The sequence below is a fragment of the Microcaecilia unicolor genome, chromosome 5 (genome assembly GCF_901765095.1).
Source record: "Microcaecilia unicolor chromosome 5, aMicUni1.1, whole genome shotgun sequence".
Lineage (NCBI taxonomy): Eukaryota > Metazoa > Chordata > Amphibia > Gymnophiona > Siphonopidae > Microcaecilia > Microcaecilia unicolor.
The window spans coordinates 271,175,342-271,191,238 of NC_044035.1; the positions used below are offsets into that span (position 1 = coordinate 271,175,342).

At 39.8% G+C, this 15,897-nt stretch overlaps 1 long non-coding RNA gene across 2 annotated transcripts in view; it reads right to left on the bottom strand.

Moving 5' to 3' along the window:
- The window catches only part of LOC115470730, a 561,138-nt gene that overhangs the window by 197,433 nt on the left and 347,808 nt on the right, over window positions 1-15,897 (bottom strand). The window lies entirely within an intron of this gene.

The following is a 15,897-nucleotide window of genomic DNA, read 5'->3' on the forward strand; positions in this document are numbered from 1 at the left end:
CTTCCCACATTTATGCCCACCTTGGAGTTATGCACTATCACCCAGATTCTACATAGTGCACCTAGAGATCTGTGCCAAAATCCAAGCGGATTCTATAACAATGTGTGTAACTTAACAAGCTAATGAGCACCGATAACAGTACTTAACAAGCAATAATAAGCTCTAACTGGCACTAATTAGAATTTACACGCAGAACTCGCTAAGCATATTGTGTAACAAAGTGCGCCGAACTTCTAACGTGTGCAGGCAAAAAAGGGGCATGTTATGGGTGGGGAAATGGTTGTTCCGAAATTTAAGTGTTTAGTTATAGAATATGGCCCAGTGTGCGTAAATCTATGCGCTGGGATTTACACCATGTTTTCACGGGTATAAATGGATGCACGTAGTTCTAGGTGCTCAGATATCAGCTAAGCATATTCTATAATCGGCGCCTAAATCTAGGTGCCAATTATAGAATAAACCAGCACCGATTTTTTAGGCACCATATATAGAATCTTCCCCAATAGCACTTAAGTTATGTTATGTTATACAGGACTTATTGTCTACAAATACCATTGCATAGTTCATTGCAGATCACGGATCAAAACAAAATGAGACATAAGCCTTAAGAATTAACAAACTGTCATAAATGAAGACCGTAATCATAACCACAAAAAATACATCATACATAACTCCTATCAATCAAAATATTTGTGAAAGAGTCGTTTTAAGAACTTTAAGAAATGCTTGAAAATTTCCAAGTCTACGTATTTCTAACGGTAAAGAATTCCATAACAAAGAAATTAGAAAATTGAGAAGAATTAAATAGCTTCTTAAACATTATTAAACGAACCACTGGAAAGTTCAATAGCATACAATCATGAGTTTTCATAATGCTATTCGAATCAGCATGCAGAAGCTACTACTACTTAACATTTCTAGAGCGCTACTAGGGTTACGCAGCGCTGTACAATTTAACAAAGAGAGACAGTCCCTGCTCAAAGAGCTTACAATCTAATAGCTGTACAAGACTATATAAATATGATGGTGCAACACTGTATATGATCTTAAACACAACTGTAAATAACTTAAACCTAGCTCTGGCCTCAAACGGTAACCAATGCAACTTGTCATGTAAAGGGGTGGCTGATGTAAATCTGTCTACTGAGAATATCAGGCCTGGTGCCATATTCTGAACGAACTGCAGGTGTTTTCCAAGCATCTCTGAGCAAACATTATATATGATATTACAATAATCTAATCATGATAAGGTTAAGGCCTGAACTAATAATCTAAACTTGACAAGGTCAAAATAATTTCAAATTGTTCTCAGTTTCTTTAATCTATAGAATGATTTTTTAGTTACAGATTTTACATGGTTAAAGAATGTTAATAAACTGTCAATCTCCAGTCCCAAGATTCTGGAACAGAAATCAAACGAAAAAGTATTTGTTCCAAGAGAAAACTGCAAAGGGAATCAAACAAGCTAACCAAAGAAAAAAATGTTTTTTTTCTGGATATAATTTGAGTCTATTACTTAAAACCCAGTCATCGATGACCTGTACATACATTCCCAACTCTTTCAATGTGTTGTTCCAATCTTCCTTTATAGAATAGTGCCTTGTATACTTATGTGCGAGAACATGAATTACAGGCGCCTTGATGTGCATCAACGGCGTAGCTCTAGGTGCAAGCTTATGGAATTGCCCCATTACTCTTTATTAGCCCTGTATATGGTTTGTTCACAGAGGACAATTTTATATAACAGGCAAAATGACTGTACTGAAAACTGCCCTCCTCAAGTGCAGCTAAAAGTGCAGGCAGATTCCGTAAGGGAGTAGACTAACAACAACAAGCAAAAAAACCCCAGACGATCCTATACATATCTTTAAGATGGCAAGGAATTACGTCATGTGCACATTCAGTATTCAAATACAATGCAATGTGCAGAGGCTACAGAAGATATAGACAACCGGCATCTGCTGGACAAATGTGAGTAGTAAGGCAAGATGAAGGAAGTAAAATGGATGGTAGAGAGGGCAACCTGAGTAAATCGAACAACGTTCTATACACCAGTGAGACTTCTTGGAAGTAGTCCCCACACTCTGGAGGAGTAGCCTAGTGTTTAATGCAGTAGACTTTGATCCTGGGGAACTGAGTTCGATTCCCACTGCAGCTCCTTGTGACTCTGGGCAAGTCACTTAACCCTCCATTGCCCCTGGTACAAAATAAGTACCTGGATATATGTAAACCGCTTTGAATGTAGTTGCAAAAACCTCAGAAAGGCAGTATATCAAGTCCCAATTCCCTTTCCCGGAGGGGCTGTGCCTAATTCAAGGCTATTTGTACTTCGGGAGGCAGGTGGGAGTCTGGCAACTGACTATACACTTAACTCTGCCTCTGGACTAGCTTGCCACACATCCTGTAACTAAAACCAGTTTCTCGTACTTTATTCAGCTGTACATATAATTTGCCTTCATCTTAGCCACCCATCTATTTATCCTGATCACTTTATCTTATCCAGCTTGCCCATTTATATATCTCAACTGCAATTGTCTCCTCGACTGCCTATTAAGATGCCTTAATGCATCGTACTAATTTTATGAGCATCGTATTGCTATTTGACTGCTCTAATGAATGCCTATTCAGGTTTGTTTTTGCACTGTGCAGAGGTGGTGTTTATCATATCTATGTTATTGGAATGTCTATTTATTTATTAGGATTTATTTATTGAATTTTTAAAGAAATTCACTCATGTGTACATATTGAGGTGTTTAGTTTGTATTGTGCTTTGGATAAAACAAAAGAGAGGGAATGAAGTACAAACTAAAGTCCAAACAAAAAAACAGCACCACGAGCCTTTAAAAATGGAACACAGGATGGGGGAAGGAGTCAAGATGGCGGCCCATGCTCTAGACTCCGCGGTCTCATGAGCTGAAACTCTGGTGCTTAACTTTTCTACTTACCATTATGCTGCATATGAAGAGGAAGGGGGTGGTAAAGGGTCTACTACCGCCGGCCCGAGTACCTACCCCCGGTCAGCTCCTGCGTTTTGTCTCTAGCACCCCAGTAAACGCCGGTGAGAGGAATCCTGCGTGTGGATTTGTTGAAGGCGTGACATCTCCCTTAGGAGCTGAGACATCTTTGTCCCCACTGGATCTTAACCCGCCGCTTTGCCCTGCAAGCCTTCGGACGAGCGAGGACACGATGGAACCGGAAGTCGGCGACTAGAGGCCCTCAGACGGTGATGCTCTACCCCAGGAAGCAGATGGTACGAACAAGGAGCTTGTTGCTCCACAAGCGGTCACTCTACAAACTATCTAGTCGGCTCTTCAACAACTTACTGCTGCGATTACAAAAACTTCGCAAGATATGGCTTTACTGGTAAATAAAATAGACTCTAACTTTAGCTCTTGAAAATGTAAAAACTGACTCTTCTACTCAGAAATCGGAAATCTCTTCTCTGAAAATGGTAACAGATGCCCTGATAAAGGACAAAATTAAAGTTTCCTTAAAGTTGGAACACCTAGAAAATTACAATAGACAATTAAATTTGCGGTTCTTAAATTTTCCTGCCTCAATTGGAATTTTACCAATTGATTTTTAAAAAAATATTTGCTTGAAGTTTTGGCTTACCCCCAAACCGCAATTCCACCAATTAATAAAATCTAATATCTGCCTGACTCAAAAAATTCTAAGGTGAATCCAATAGAAAATAATTGTACAGCTGAACTGAATTTACAAGACATATCTGCTTTGTTGGAAGAATCAACATCAGAAGTAACTACACGAAAGACTCTTTTGGTGTCATTTGTCTTTGAACAGGACATGAACGCTTTACTAAGACTGTATTTTAAAAATTCCCACAAAACATTTTGTGGTCAAAAGATCTGGATCTTTCCGGATGTGATTAGATCTACACAAGATTGTAGAAAAGCTTTTCTTACTTATAGAGAAGAGGTTAAAGCAATGGGAGCTACTTTTTTGCTGGCATATCCATGTAAATGCTGTATTAAATACTTGGGAAATAAATACATTTTTTTGAGTCAGATCAGCTAAAATTGTTCATAGAAAGTAAAAAGCTGCCCAGATAGTGTGTGTTGAGTAATTAAGAGATATATGTATATTACTGGGGGTCTTGAGCCAGGCCATTCATCCTTAAGTAATGTTACCTGTTTTTCTCCTTGAATTACTTTCTCCTCTCCTAATCTGGATTGTGGTCTAAGAAAGCAAGACTTTCTAAATTGTTTATTTTACTTTATTGAAGAATGCTAAGGCTAATATTTGTTAGTATTCGGAAAAAAATTATTCTTTTTTCTTTGTTTGTATTATTAGCATAGCAATCTCTGTAACAATTGCTGCTGCTTTGCCATTTATAAGTATTATCTTGTAAATTACAAAAAGTTAATAAAGAATATAATTTAAAAAAATGGAATACAGTTCTTTAATGAATGAGCCTTGACAAAAAGACCCGACGCGGGCCGTGTTTTGGTGACTAGCACCTGCGTCAGGGGTCACAGTGATGACATGGAAAACTTGGGGAATAACTCGAATATATTCCTCTACAATATATTATTCCTTACCCCACGTCTCATATAGTAAAAGCTTACAAAGCAACAAGGCACTTTCACTTTCTATATCCAAACGTTTGGATCTTTCTATATTCAAACGTTGGATATAGAAAGTGAAAGTGCCTTGTTGCTTTGTAGCTTTTACTATATGAGACGTGGGGTAAGGAATAATATATTATAGAGGAATATATTCGATTTATTCCCCAAGTTTTCCACGTCATCACTGTGACCCCTGACGCAGGTGCTAGTCACCAATACATGGCCCGTGTCGGGTCTTTTTGTCAAGGCTCATTCATTAAATAACTGTGTTCCATTTTTAAAGGCCCGTGGTGCTGTTTTTTTGTTTAGTTTGTATTGTGCTGCCATCATGAATACTATGTCTGTTATATGAATGCCTATCATTTGTACTCTGCTGTCATTTACCATAATTTTTATATGATTTTCTCCTGTGCAGTGTAATTGTATATTTCTGATACTATATCATGTTAATCCTATTTCTAGGATTCAGTTTGGCTTCTCCGAATTTACATTATTGATTGTATGTATGATTATATTTGATCATTTCACTATTGTTATGTTAACAAAGTTCTAAGTTTTACCCCAAGATGTACCTGCTGTACACTGCCCTTGGTGACTCGAAAAGGTGGTTAATAAATCCTAACAAACAAAAATGGAAACATATGATTAACGACCAAATGATTTCACATCAGACATCTTGCTATGTTTTTTCATCCAGTTTTGCTAAATGTGCACCTGGGTTCTTAATCGCCCACCATATCGCTGATCTGGACTGACATTTGGATTTAATCTTATCATGTGTGGCCAATCTTCATAGACAAAATGGTTATGGCCAACGCATTCTCTTTTGTAGTCTCTGAGGAGTAGCACATAAATTACAATAACATCCTTACAATGGATTTTTGTTTTCATTGAAAAGGCAGTGAAAATAACTTACGTGGCTAGACCACACTATGTGGCCCCTCTGCACTTACATTCATCACAATGTAAGTCTCACTGTACTAATAAACTAGAAAAGACACTACATGGGAATCAAAGGTCGCAATTTTATTGACCAAAAATGAGTAAACCTGAACTTCATCTACATAGGCTCACAGTGAAACTACTGTCTCCGTAGGCATTCGATGCACTCCAAACAAGGTCTCCCATCACCATGCCACCCAACTTTCAGGCAACTTTTAGTCCAAATGCTGACATGTTAAAGCCTTTGCTTTCCCTCACCAAGAAATCACTATCAGGTGGTTCCCATTCACCACAGATGTATCCCCGTACTGACTGGCCATTTTAACAATGCTATTCATGATGCCACTCAGCTTGGGTATTCCACATCCTCCTCCCCATCTGCAACAGTACTAAAATGAGAACAAAGACGGAGAGCGGGAAATGTTAAAGAGTTACTTTAAAGAAGTTTTGGATATTAGTGATGAACATATTCCACCTATGGTACAGGTTTTTTACATTCCTGGAAAAACAGAAGGAATCAACAGAATCGAGACTTTCAAAATATTCAAGTGTTAGATGTTTCGGCTTTGCTAGAAAGCTCTGACACAGAGCAAATAACAGCATCCACTTTACTAGCTATGTTTGCGTTAACCTCGGATAAGGTCTGGATATTAAAGAAATTCTTTCAGAAAAAAGAAAAAACTTTCAAAGGATTACAAACACGTGTATTTCCAGATCTGTCGAGGGATACGCAAAAGCGTAGACAAAAGTTTTTGCAATTGAAACAGGAGACACTCCAGCTAGGAGCAACTTTTTACTTAAAATATCCCTGTAAATGTTTGGTTACCTATCAATCAGTAAAATATGTGTATTTTGATCCCACTCAACTGGTCTCCTTTATAACATCTAAAAGATCTCTTTAGTAAAAATTTAACTGAGTTTGTATATGAATAAGTCTCGAATTAAGTTGTATGTTACTTTATTTCCTTTATGTCTGACTTAATAGACCTACCACCTAAGAATGCCAAAAGATCATCCGGCAAATTCCTTGATCTGCACTTCCCCAGTTGCAAGGGAATGAAATACAAATTAATGCATGCGTCAAACTTCACCTACTTGAGCAAACAGTTATGGAATGCATTGCCGAGCAACTTGGAATCGATATACGAAATAGCGAACTTCCGCGCACTACTGAAGACCCATCTCTTTGAAAGAGCATACCAAAAAGATCAACCCAAGTGAATATGCACAACTCGCCTATTTAATTTTAGAACTGTCTCCTAATATCTGCTTGTATACTACTACTTCGCTTTTCTTATCATGCTGACCAAGAACATGCAATAATAAATGTTTATTACTAACATTCTTCCACTACTCATGATGTATTGTAAGCCACTTTGAGCCTGCAAAGAGGTGGGATAAGGTGGGATACAAATGCAACAAATAAATAAATAAAATAAATAAATATATCTCCAGTAGTCGGGAAATTGGATTCCTTTTGTGGACTTAATGAATGCTAATAGAAAAGTTTGTATTATTTTTTTTCCTTTTTTTTAAGGAAATGTTTCCTTAGGCTTATAATATTGTATTAGCAGAATTTTCCTATCAAGTGAAATAACTTGTTATATGTTTATGAATAACTATAAATAAATAATAAATAAATAAAATGAAAACAAAATTTCAACTCCAGAGAAATGGTGGTATGGTTGCCATTTAAACTGAAGCAATAAAAATGTGGGGAGCAGCTATTCACTATTCTCTTCATACCTGCACTGTGCACCATTCCCACAATCTTGCTAATCTGCGGTCCAAGGACAGATAACAAGCTGCAGATCGCCCTGCATGACTTGAGCTGGAAAGGATTCTAGACCTAGTCCTTAGTGGAGCGAATGATTTGGTGCGGGAGGTAATGGTGCTGGGGCCGCTTGATAACAGTTATCATACATAATATGATCGGATTTGATATTAGCTTTGAAGTAAGTATAAATAGGAAATCAAATATATAAGCGTTTAACTTTAAAAAAGGAAACTATGATAAAATTAGAAGAACGGTGAAAAGAAAACTTAGAGGAGCGACTGCGAGGGTCAAAATTTTACATCAGGCGTGGATGCTGTTCAAAAACACCATCCTGAAAGCCCATGCCAAATATATTCCGTGTATTAAAAAAGGAGGACGGAAGACCAAACGACAGCCGACGTGGTTAAATAGTGAGGTGAAGGAAGCTATTAGAGCTAAAAGAAAATCCTTCAGAAAATGGAAGAAGGAACCGACTGAAAATAATAAGAAACAGCATAAGGAATGTCAAGTCAAATGCAAAGCGATGATAAGGAAAGCTAAGAGGGACTTCGAAAAAAAAAGATTGCGTTGGAGGCAAAAACACATAGTAAAACCTTTTTTAGGTATATTAAAAGCAGGAAGCTGGCAAAAGAATCAGTTGGATCGCTAGATGACCGAGTAAAAGGGGCGATCAGGGAAGACAAAGCCGCTGCGGAGAGATTAAATGAATTCTTTGCTTCGGTCTTCATCGAGGAAGATTTGGATGGGATACCGGTGCCGGAAATGGTATTTGAAGCTGACGAGTCGGAGAAACTTAATGAATTCTCTGTAAACCTGGAGGATGTAATGAGGCAGTTCTACAAACTGAAGAGTAGCAAATCTCCTGGACCGGATGGTATTCATCCCAGAATACTGATAGAAATGAAAAATGAGCTTGCGGAGCTATTCTTAGAAATAGGCAATTTATCCTTAAAATCGAGCGTGGTACCAGAAGATTGGAGGGTGACCAATGTAACGCCGATTTTTAAAAAAGGTTCCAGAGTAGATCCGGGAAATTATAGACTGGCGAATCTGACGTCGGTGCCGGTCAAAATGGTAGCGACTATCATTAAGAACTAAACTACAGAGCATATTCAAAAGCATGGATTAATGACACAAAGTCAACATGGATTTAGACAAGGGAAATCTTGCCTCACCAATCTACTACATTTCTTTGAAGGGGTGAACAAACATGTGGATAAAGGTGAGCCGGTTGATATTGTGTATCTGGATTTTGCGAAGGCGTTTGGCAAAGTACCTCATGAAAGACTCCAGAGGAAATTGGAGAGTCATGGAATAGGAGGTAGTGTTCTATTGCGGATTAAAAACTGGTTAAAAGAAAACAGAGAGTAGGGTTAAATGGACAGTATTCTCAATGGAGAAGGGTAGTTAGTGGGGTTCCCCAGGGCTCTGTGCTGGGACCCCTGCTTTTTAACATATTTATAAATGACCTAGAGATGGGAGTAACTAGTGAGGTAATTAAATTTGCTGATGACACAAAGTTATTCAAAGTCGTTAAATCGCGGGAGGATTGTGAAAAATTACAAGAGGACCTTACGAGACTGGGAGACTGGACATCTAAATACTACTACTACTACTTAACATTTCTAAAGCGCTACTATGGTTACGTAGCGCTGTACAATTTAATATAGAAGGACAGTCCTTGCTCAAAGAGCTTACAATCTAAAGGACACGTGAACAGTCAGTCTGATTGGGGCAGTCTGGATTTCCTGAAAGAGTTAGGTGCCGAACGCAGCATTGAAGAGGTAGGCTTTAAGCAAAGACTTGAAGATGGGCAGGGAGGGGGCTTGGCGTAAGGGCTCGGGAAGGTTGTTTCAAGCATAGGGTGAGGCGAGGCAGAATCAGCAGAGCCTGGAGTTGGCGGTGGTGGAGAAGGGTAATCAGAGGAGGGATTTGTCCTGTGAATGGAGGTTTCGGGCAGGAACGTAAGGGGAGATGAGGGTAGAGAGGTAGTGAGGGGCAGCAGACTGAGTGCATTTGTAGGTAAGAAGGAGAAGCTTGAACTAAATGGCAGATGACGTTTAATGTGAGCAAGTGCAAAGTGATGCATGTGGGAAAGAGGAACCCAAATTATAGCTATGTCATGCAAGGTTCCACATTAGGAGTCACGGACCAAGAAAGGGATCTAGGTGTCGTCGTTGATACGTTGAAACCTTCTGCTCAGTGTGCTGCTCCGGCTAACAAATAAAATAGAATGTTAGGTATTATTAGGAAAGGAATGGAAAACAAAAATGAGGATGTTATAATGCCTTTGTATCGCTCCATGGTGCGACCGCACCTCAAATATTGTGTTTAATTCTGGTCGCCACACCTCAAAAAAGATATAGTGGAATTAGAAAAGGTGCAGAGAAGGGCGATGAAAATGATAAAGGGGAAGGAACGACTTCCCTATGAGGAAAGGCTAAAGCGGCTAGGGCTCTTCAGAAAAGGCGGCTGAGGGGAGATATGATAGAGATCTATAAAATAATGAGTGGAGTTGAACGGGTAGATGTGAAGCATCTGTTCACGCTTTCCAAAAATACTAGGACTAGGGGGCATGCGATGAAGCTACAATGTAGTAAATTTAAAACGAATCGGAGACAAGTTTTCTTCACTTAACGTGTAATTAAACTCTGGAATTCGTTGCCAGAGAATGCGGTAAAGGTGGTTAGCTTAGCGGAGTTTAAAAAAGGTTTGGATGGCTTCCTAAAGGAAAAGTCCATAGACCGTTATTAAATGAACTTGGGGAAAATCCACTATTTCTGGGATAAGCAGTATAAAATGTTTTGTATATTTTTGGGATCGTGTCTGGTATTTAAGACCTGGATTGGCCACTGTTGAAAACAGGATGCTAGGCTCGATGGACCTTTGGTCTTTCCTAGTATGGCAACAGCCACCTTGCTAATTGCCATACCATTTGGGGAGTAAGTCAGGCACCTATGTTGCAGTGGAGGTACCCCAGGCCACAGCCTAGTCTGGCCATCGAGAAAAGTTACAAGCAGAGATGATCATAGCAGCAATTTTAAATACTAATGAAAGTAAAGTTTTGGAGATGGAGAGAGATTCCTGGGTATTATAACATAAGTAGAACACAGAAAATCACTTATCTGGGCATTTAAGCCATATCATACCTGGGACCAGGAAGGAACCATTTCCCCCCATCTGTATACAAATGGCAACAGATACACTCTGCTTTTGTCTCCCCTTGGATTAAGAATATGTAAACTTTTTTTTAAGTTTGCAAATTAATTTGATAGACTGCCACAGAAAGTTCATGGTTTGTCAAATTAGCTCAGCAAACTTACAAAAAATAATAAAAGCTATTGCACCTTCCCTGGATAGACTCTCTTTAATCATGGGATCTGTAGAACTCAGATTAAATGTGCTATCTAATTAGAGAATGTGTGTGAAATGTATTGGATTTTCCCAAGATTTGATGGAAACGTTTTCACCAATTATCTCAAGTGAAATTAAGGAAACTCTGAAAACTTTGTTAACTTCAAGGCTAAAATTCACAGACATAGACGTCGGGAAATTCTGAAGTTGAACTCCATGGACCTCTGCATGGCAGGCCATCATGAAAAACCTGATTGGGTCATCTCTGTACTTCCTGTTTTCTCTACTGTTCCCTGAGATTGATAGAATTGTGCACAAAATATGCCATTAATTTAGGACTGTATATAGTTCTTATTGTCATAATTTAGGCAACTATATTCATGTGATATAATTATGTAGGAGCCAACCTTATGAGTGTTTCATTCCTGGCTCTCTTACATAGTATAATTATGTCACAATACAAGAAAAAGTATTAAGTCTTTGAAACTGAGTTATGTGGAGGGACATTTTCGAAAGGGATGTCTAAGTTTTGATTTGGATGTCCTCGCAAAATGTCACGATTCAGGGGCAGGGAAAACAGTATTTTCGAAACAAGATGGACGTCCATCTTTTGGTTTGAAAATATCATCAGGGACGTCCAAATCCTTAAATTTGGTCATCCCTAGATTTAGTCGTCCCTAGACATGGACGTTTCTGATTTTCGGCAATAATAGAAACCAAGGACGTCCATCTCAGAAACGAACAAATGCAAGCCATTTGGTCGTGGGAGGAGCCAGCATTTGTAGTGCACTGGTCCCCCTGTCATGCCAGGACACCAACCGGGCACCCTAGGGGGCAATGCAGTGGACTTCATAAATTGCTCCCAGGTACATAGCTCCCTTACCTTGTGTGCTGAGCCCCCCAAAACCCACTTCCCACAACTGTACACCACTACCATAGCCCTTACGGGTGAAGGGGGGCACCTAGATGTGGGTACAGTGGGTTTGTGGTGGGTTTTGGAGGGCTCGCTGTTTCCTCCACAAACATAACAAGTAGGGGGGGACGGGGACCTGCATACTACTGTCACGGATCTGAGTATAACATCTGAGGCTGGCACAAAATATTTTGAAAGATTTTTTTGAGGGTGGGAGGGGGTTAGTGACCACTGGGGGAGTAACGGGAGGTCATTCCCGATTCTCTCCGGTGGTCATCTGGTCATTTCGGGCACCTTTTTGTGCCTTAGTCGTAAGAAAAGCAGGTCCGGGTGAAAATGTCCAAGTGCTCGTCAGGGACGTCCTTGTTTTTTTCAATTATGGGTCAAGGACGTCCAAGTGTAAAGCACGCCCAAGTCACGCCTTCGCTATGCCTCCGCCACGCCCCTTGAACTTTGGCTGTCCCTGCAACGGAGTGCAATTGGGGACGTCTAAAATCGGCTTTCGATTATAGCAATTTGGATATTTCTGTGAGGACGTCCATCTTCTGATTTGTGTCGAAAGATGGACTTCCTCCTCTTTTGAAAATGAGCCCGATTGTCTACCCAAAAGTCAAGTTCTTAAAATTCATATGCAGCAAACTGTATATTTCCATCATATTATAAACTAGAAATATTGCAATTTTAGTAAGGGCATATTTTAAGTCAAGGTTTTGGGGCTCGTTTCTAAATGAAGCAGCTACAAAGACTTAGTACATTTTCTTGGATTGTGATACAATTATAGAACAGAAACTCACTATGAGTGGAGGAGTAGCCTAGTGGTTGGTGCAGCGGGCTTTGATCCTAGTGAACTGGGTTCAACTCCCAGTGCAGCTCCTTGTGACTCTGGACAAGTCACTTAACCCTCCATTCCACCAGGTACAAAATAAGTACCTGTATATATAATATGTAAACCACAGAAAGGCAGTATGTCAAGTCCCATCCATCCCCTTTCCCTAAGACAGTCATTCCCAACCCAGTCCTTGGGGCACACCTAGTCTCTTCAGGTTTTCAGGATATCCAGAATGAATATTCATGAGTTAGATTTGAATGCACTGCATCAGTTGTATGCAAATGGATCTCATGCATAGGGATATCCTAAAAACCCGATGGGACTAGGTGTGACCTAAGGATTGGGTTGGGAATGTCTGTCCTAAGAGCTGCCACAGAACCAAAAATAGATCATGAAAATAGTAATAACATCTTTTTCTATGTATTGAAAACAACAGAAATTATGTCACTAGGCAATAATAGAGTACTATGGATGATATAGAACAGATATATCTTCACACACTGTAAAGACAGCAGAATAGATACCTACAAAAAAGAACAAATATGGAGTGAGAAAAGCTAGACAGGGAATCTTAATTTTTATGGGAAAAGCAATAACTACAACAGGATTCTCTTTCCTCTGGAAGTGTAAATTTGCTTTAAGGAACAAGCCTGAGAATTAAAAGAATGTTTGTAGGAACCCATGTACACAGCCTGCATATGCCACACCAATGGCTAGGGCAGGCTAAGAGAGACAGCTGACCAAGTGCATCCCTGAAAAGGACACAGAATGATCACGAAACTTCAGCTATCTTACCCATTAATTCAGAAACAATTCTAGGAAGGCACTTAATGCAGTGTATCACTCTTAGGTAACAGCACCAGACAGTGACACTGAAATCCATAAAAGATCAATGGTGGAATGCACCATTCTAATGAGCCATCATTCACAAAAACCTGCCCGGATGCATCAAGGACTCTCCTTCAAGAAAATCGGTAAGTCTAGGACGATGGGTAAGAATTATAAGTACATAAGCATCACCATGCTGGGACAGACCAAGGGGTCCATCGAGCCCAGCACCCTGTCACCGACAGCGGCCAAAAAAACAAGCAATTTGTCCCACCCATCCTAGAAATACTGTATTATTCCCTCGTCCCTTCAATAACATTCTATGGCTTTTTCCTCCAGGAAGCCGTCCAATCCTTTTTAGAAGTCCACTAAGTTAACCTCCTTAACCACCTTTTCCGGCAGCGAATTCCATAGTTTAACTACGCGTTGAGTGATGAAAGATTTCCTCCGATTCGTTTTAAATTTACCATACTGCAGCTTCATCGCATGCCCCCTTGTCCTAGTATTTTTGGAAAGCGTAAACAGACGCTCCACATCGACCCGTTCCATTCCACTCATTATCTTACAGATCTCTATCATATCTCTCCTCAGCTGCCTTTTCTCCAAGCTGAAGAGCCCCAGCCCCTTCAGCCTATCCTAATAGGGAAGTTGTCCCATCCCCTGTATCATCTTTGTCGCTCTTCTCTGCACCTTTTCCAATTCCACTATGTCTTTTTTGAGGTGCGGCGACCAGAATTGAACACAATACTCGAGGTGCTACCTATTGCAGACGTTAGAAGGCATAAATTCACTCTGGTCTTATTGAACTAATAACTACACAGACTCCAGTTTGTTGAATGTAGCAGACTTCTGCAGAAAACATCAACATATATTAACAATGGGTAGAGGAATATTGCCTTGAACTACAAAGCAAAAGAGGACAAATCATGAGATGCAAGTTCAAACCCCCTATAACATGGGTTAGTTTTTTACCTCACCATGGACATGTGAATTGGCGTATCTGTATAAGCAACAATTTTAGATAGTGTGCTACTTACACACATTCATCTTGAGTTACTAACATGCACTACCATGTTAACATGAGTTATTAATAATTAGGGCTGGGGTGAGGGGTGTTCTGTTGTGGTAAAGGGATTATCCCAATACAGATGGACTACTGTCTTGGCAGTGGGACTAACAACATTTGGCCAAGCTGCTGAACAGGACAAAGGTAATTTGGTATTAGGTGGGAGTAGTGAGGGGACAGGTATGACTTGATGGACAAGGAGAGATGATGAGGAAAGCTGAACAAAGGGTTAAAATAGCGAGAATTTGTAGGAGGAAGATGGTTGCTAAGGGAAATTTGTGCTGGGATCGGTCAGTTGTGGTTGTGCAGAATGGGCAGTAAACAGGCAGGAAGTTGTGCTATGTGGAGAATTTGGGGTTTTTAGACAGGTGGTGGAGGTGTATGGGTGGTAGGAGTTGAGCTGTGAAAACTCAGGTTTGGTTTTGAAAGGTGGAGGCAGGGGGTTTTGCTATTTTAAACTTAATTTTGCTTTTGCCATTTTTCTATTTTCATTTTATTTACTTGCCTTTTGTATCAGGTCTTGGGCGTTTTTGGCAGCTCGGATCTAATCATGTTCTTGGTATACGTGTATAAAAAATAGGCATATAGACACATGGCACCTACTTTTAGCACTGTATACACACAAATTCAATCCATAGGTTTCACTTCTATGCTGATAACATCTTGTTACTTTTCTCTACTAGCCCTTTCAACCCTGATTACCAGCTCACTTCAACATTGTCTTCATGCTATTTCTTCCTGGCTCTCTGCTCACCAACTTTACTTAATGCACAGAAAACCTTTGCATGCTGGTTATGGGAAGGTTGTCTATTGCCTCCACCCCTCTAACTCTCTGCGTACCTCTATTCAGCCAGTTAACTCTTTCTGATATTTGATAGTCATATTTGACTCTCATCTCACTTTCACTTAGCAAATCTCCCACTTAGCCAAAACCAGTTTTCTAGTCCTCCAACAATTATGGTCAGTCCGATGGTACTTCAAGCAAGAGATTTTCATTCCCTTGTCCTTTCACTGTTACTAACTAGACTACTGCAACATAATCTACTTTGGTTGCTCGCACACATGCCTCAAGAGACTTAAATCTATACAACACACTGATATAAGATTAGTAGGTCATTAATTGGATCATGTATCTCCTTATTCCAGAAATTTCATTGGCTCCCTGTTGAGAAACAAATCATTTTCAAGTTACTCACACTGGAATTCACACTAGCACTCAAAGCCCACAGATTAGGTCTTCCAGATTACCTAGCATAACTGACCATTCCATATTATTTGGCTCATCTTATGCGGGTGATTAATGATCATCTTGTTCTCCCAAGCCCAAAAACTGGCCAGTTAGAATTTACTAGACATCATGCCTATTTCTTTGCAGCTCCTTTTCATTGGAATTCTCTAACCATTCACGCTGAATTGTCCTTCAAACATTTCAAGACTGCTAAAAAAAAACTGGCTCTTTAATCAAGCCTTTAATGTCTGTCTCGTCAGCTCGTAACCTTGGGGTCATCTTCGACTCCTCCCTCTCCTTCTCTGCACATATTCAGCAGACTGCTAAAACCTGTTGTTTCTTTCTCTATAATATCACCAAAATTCGTCCTT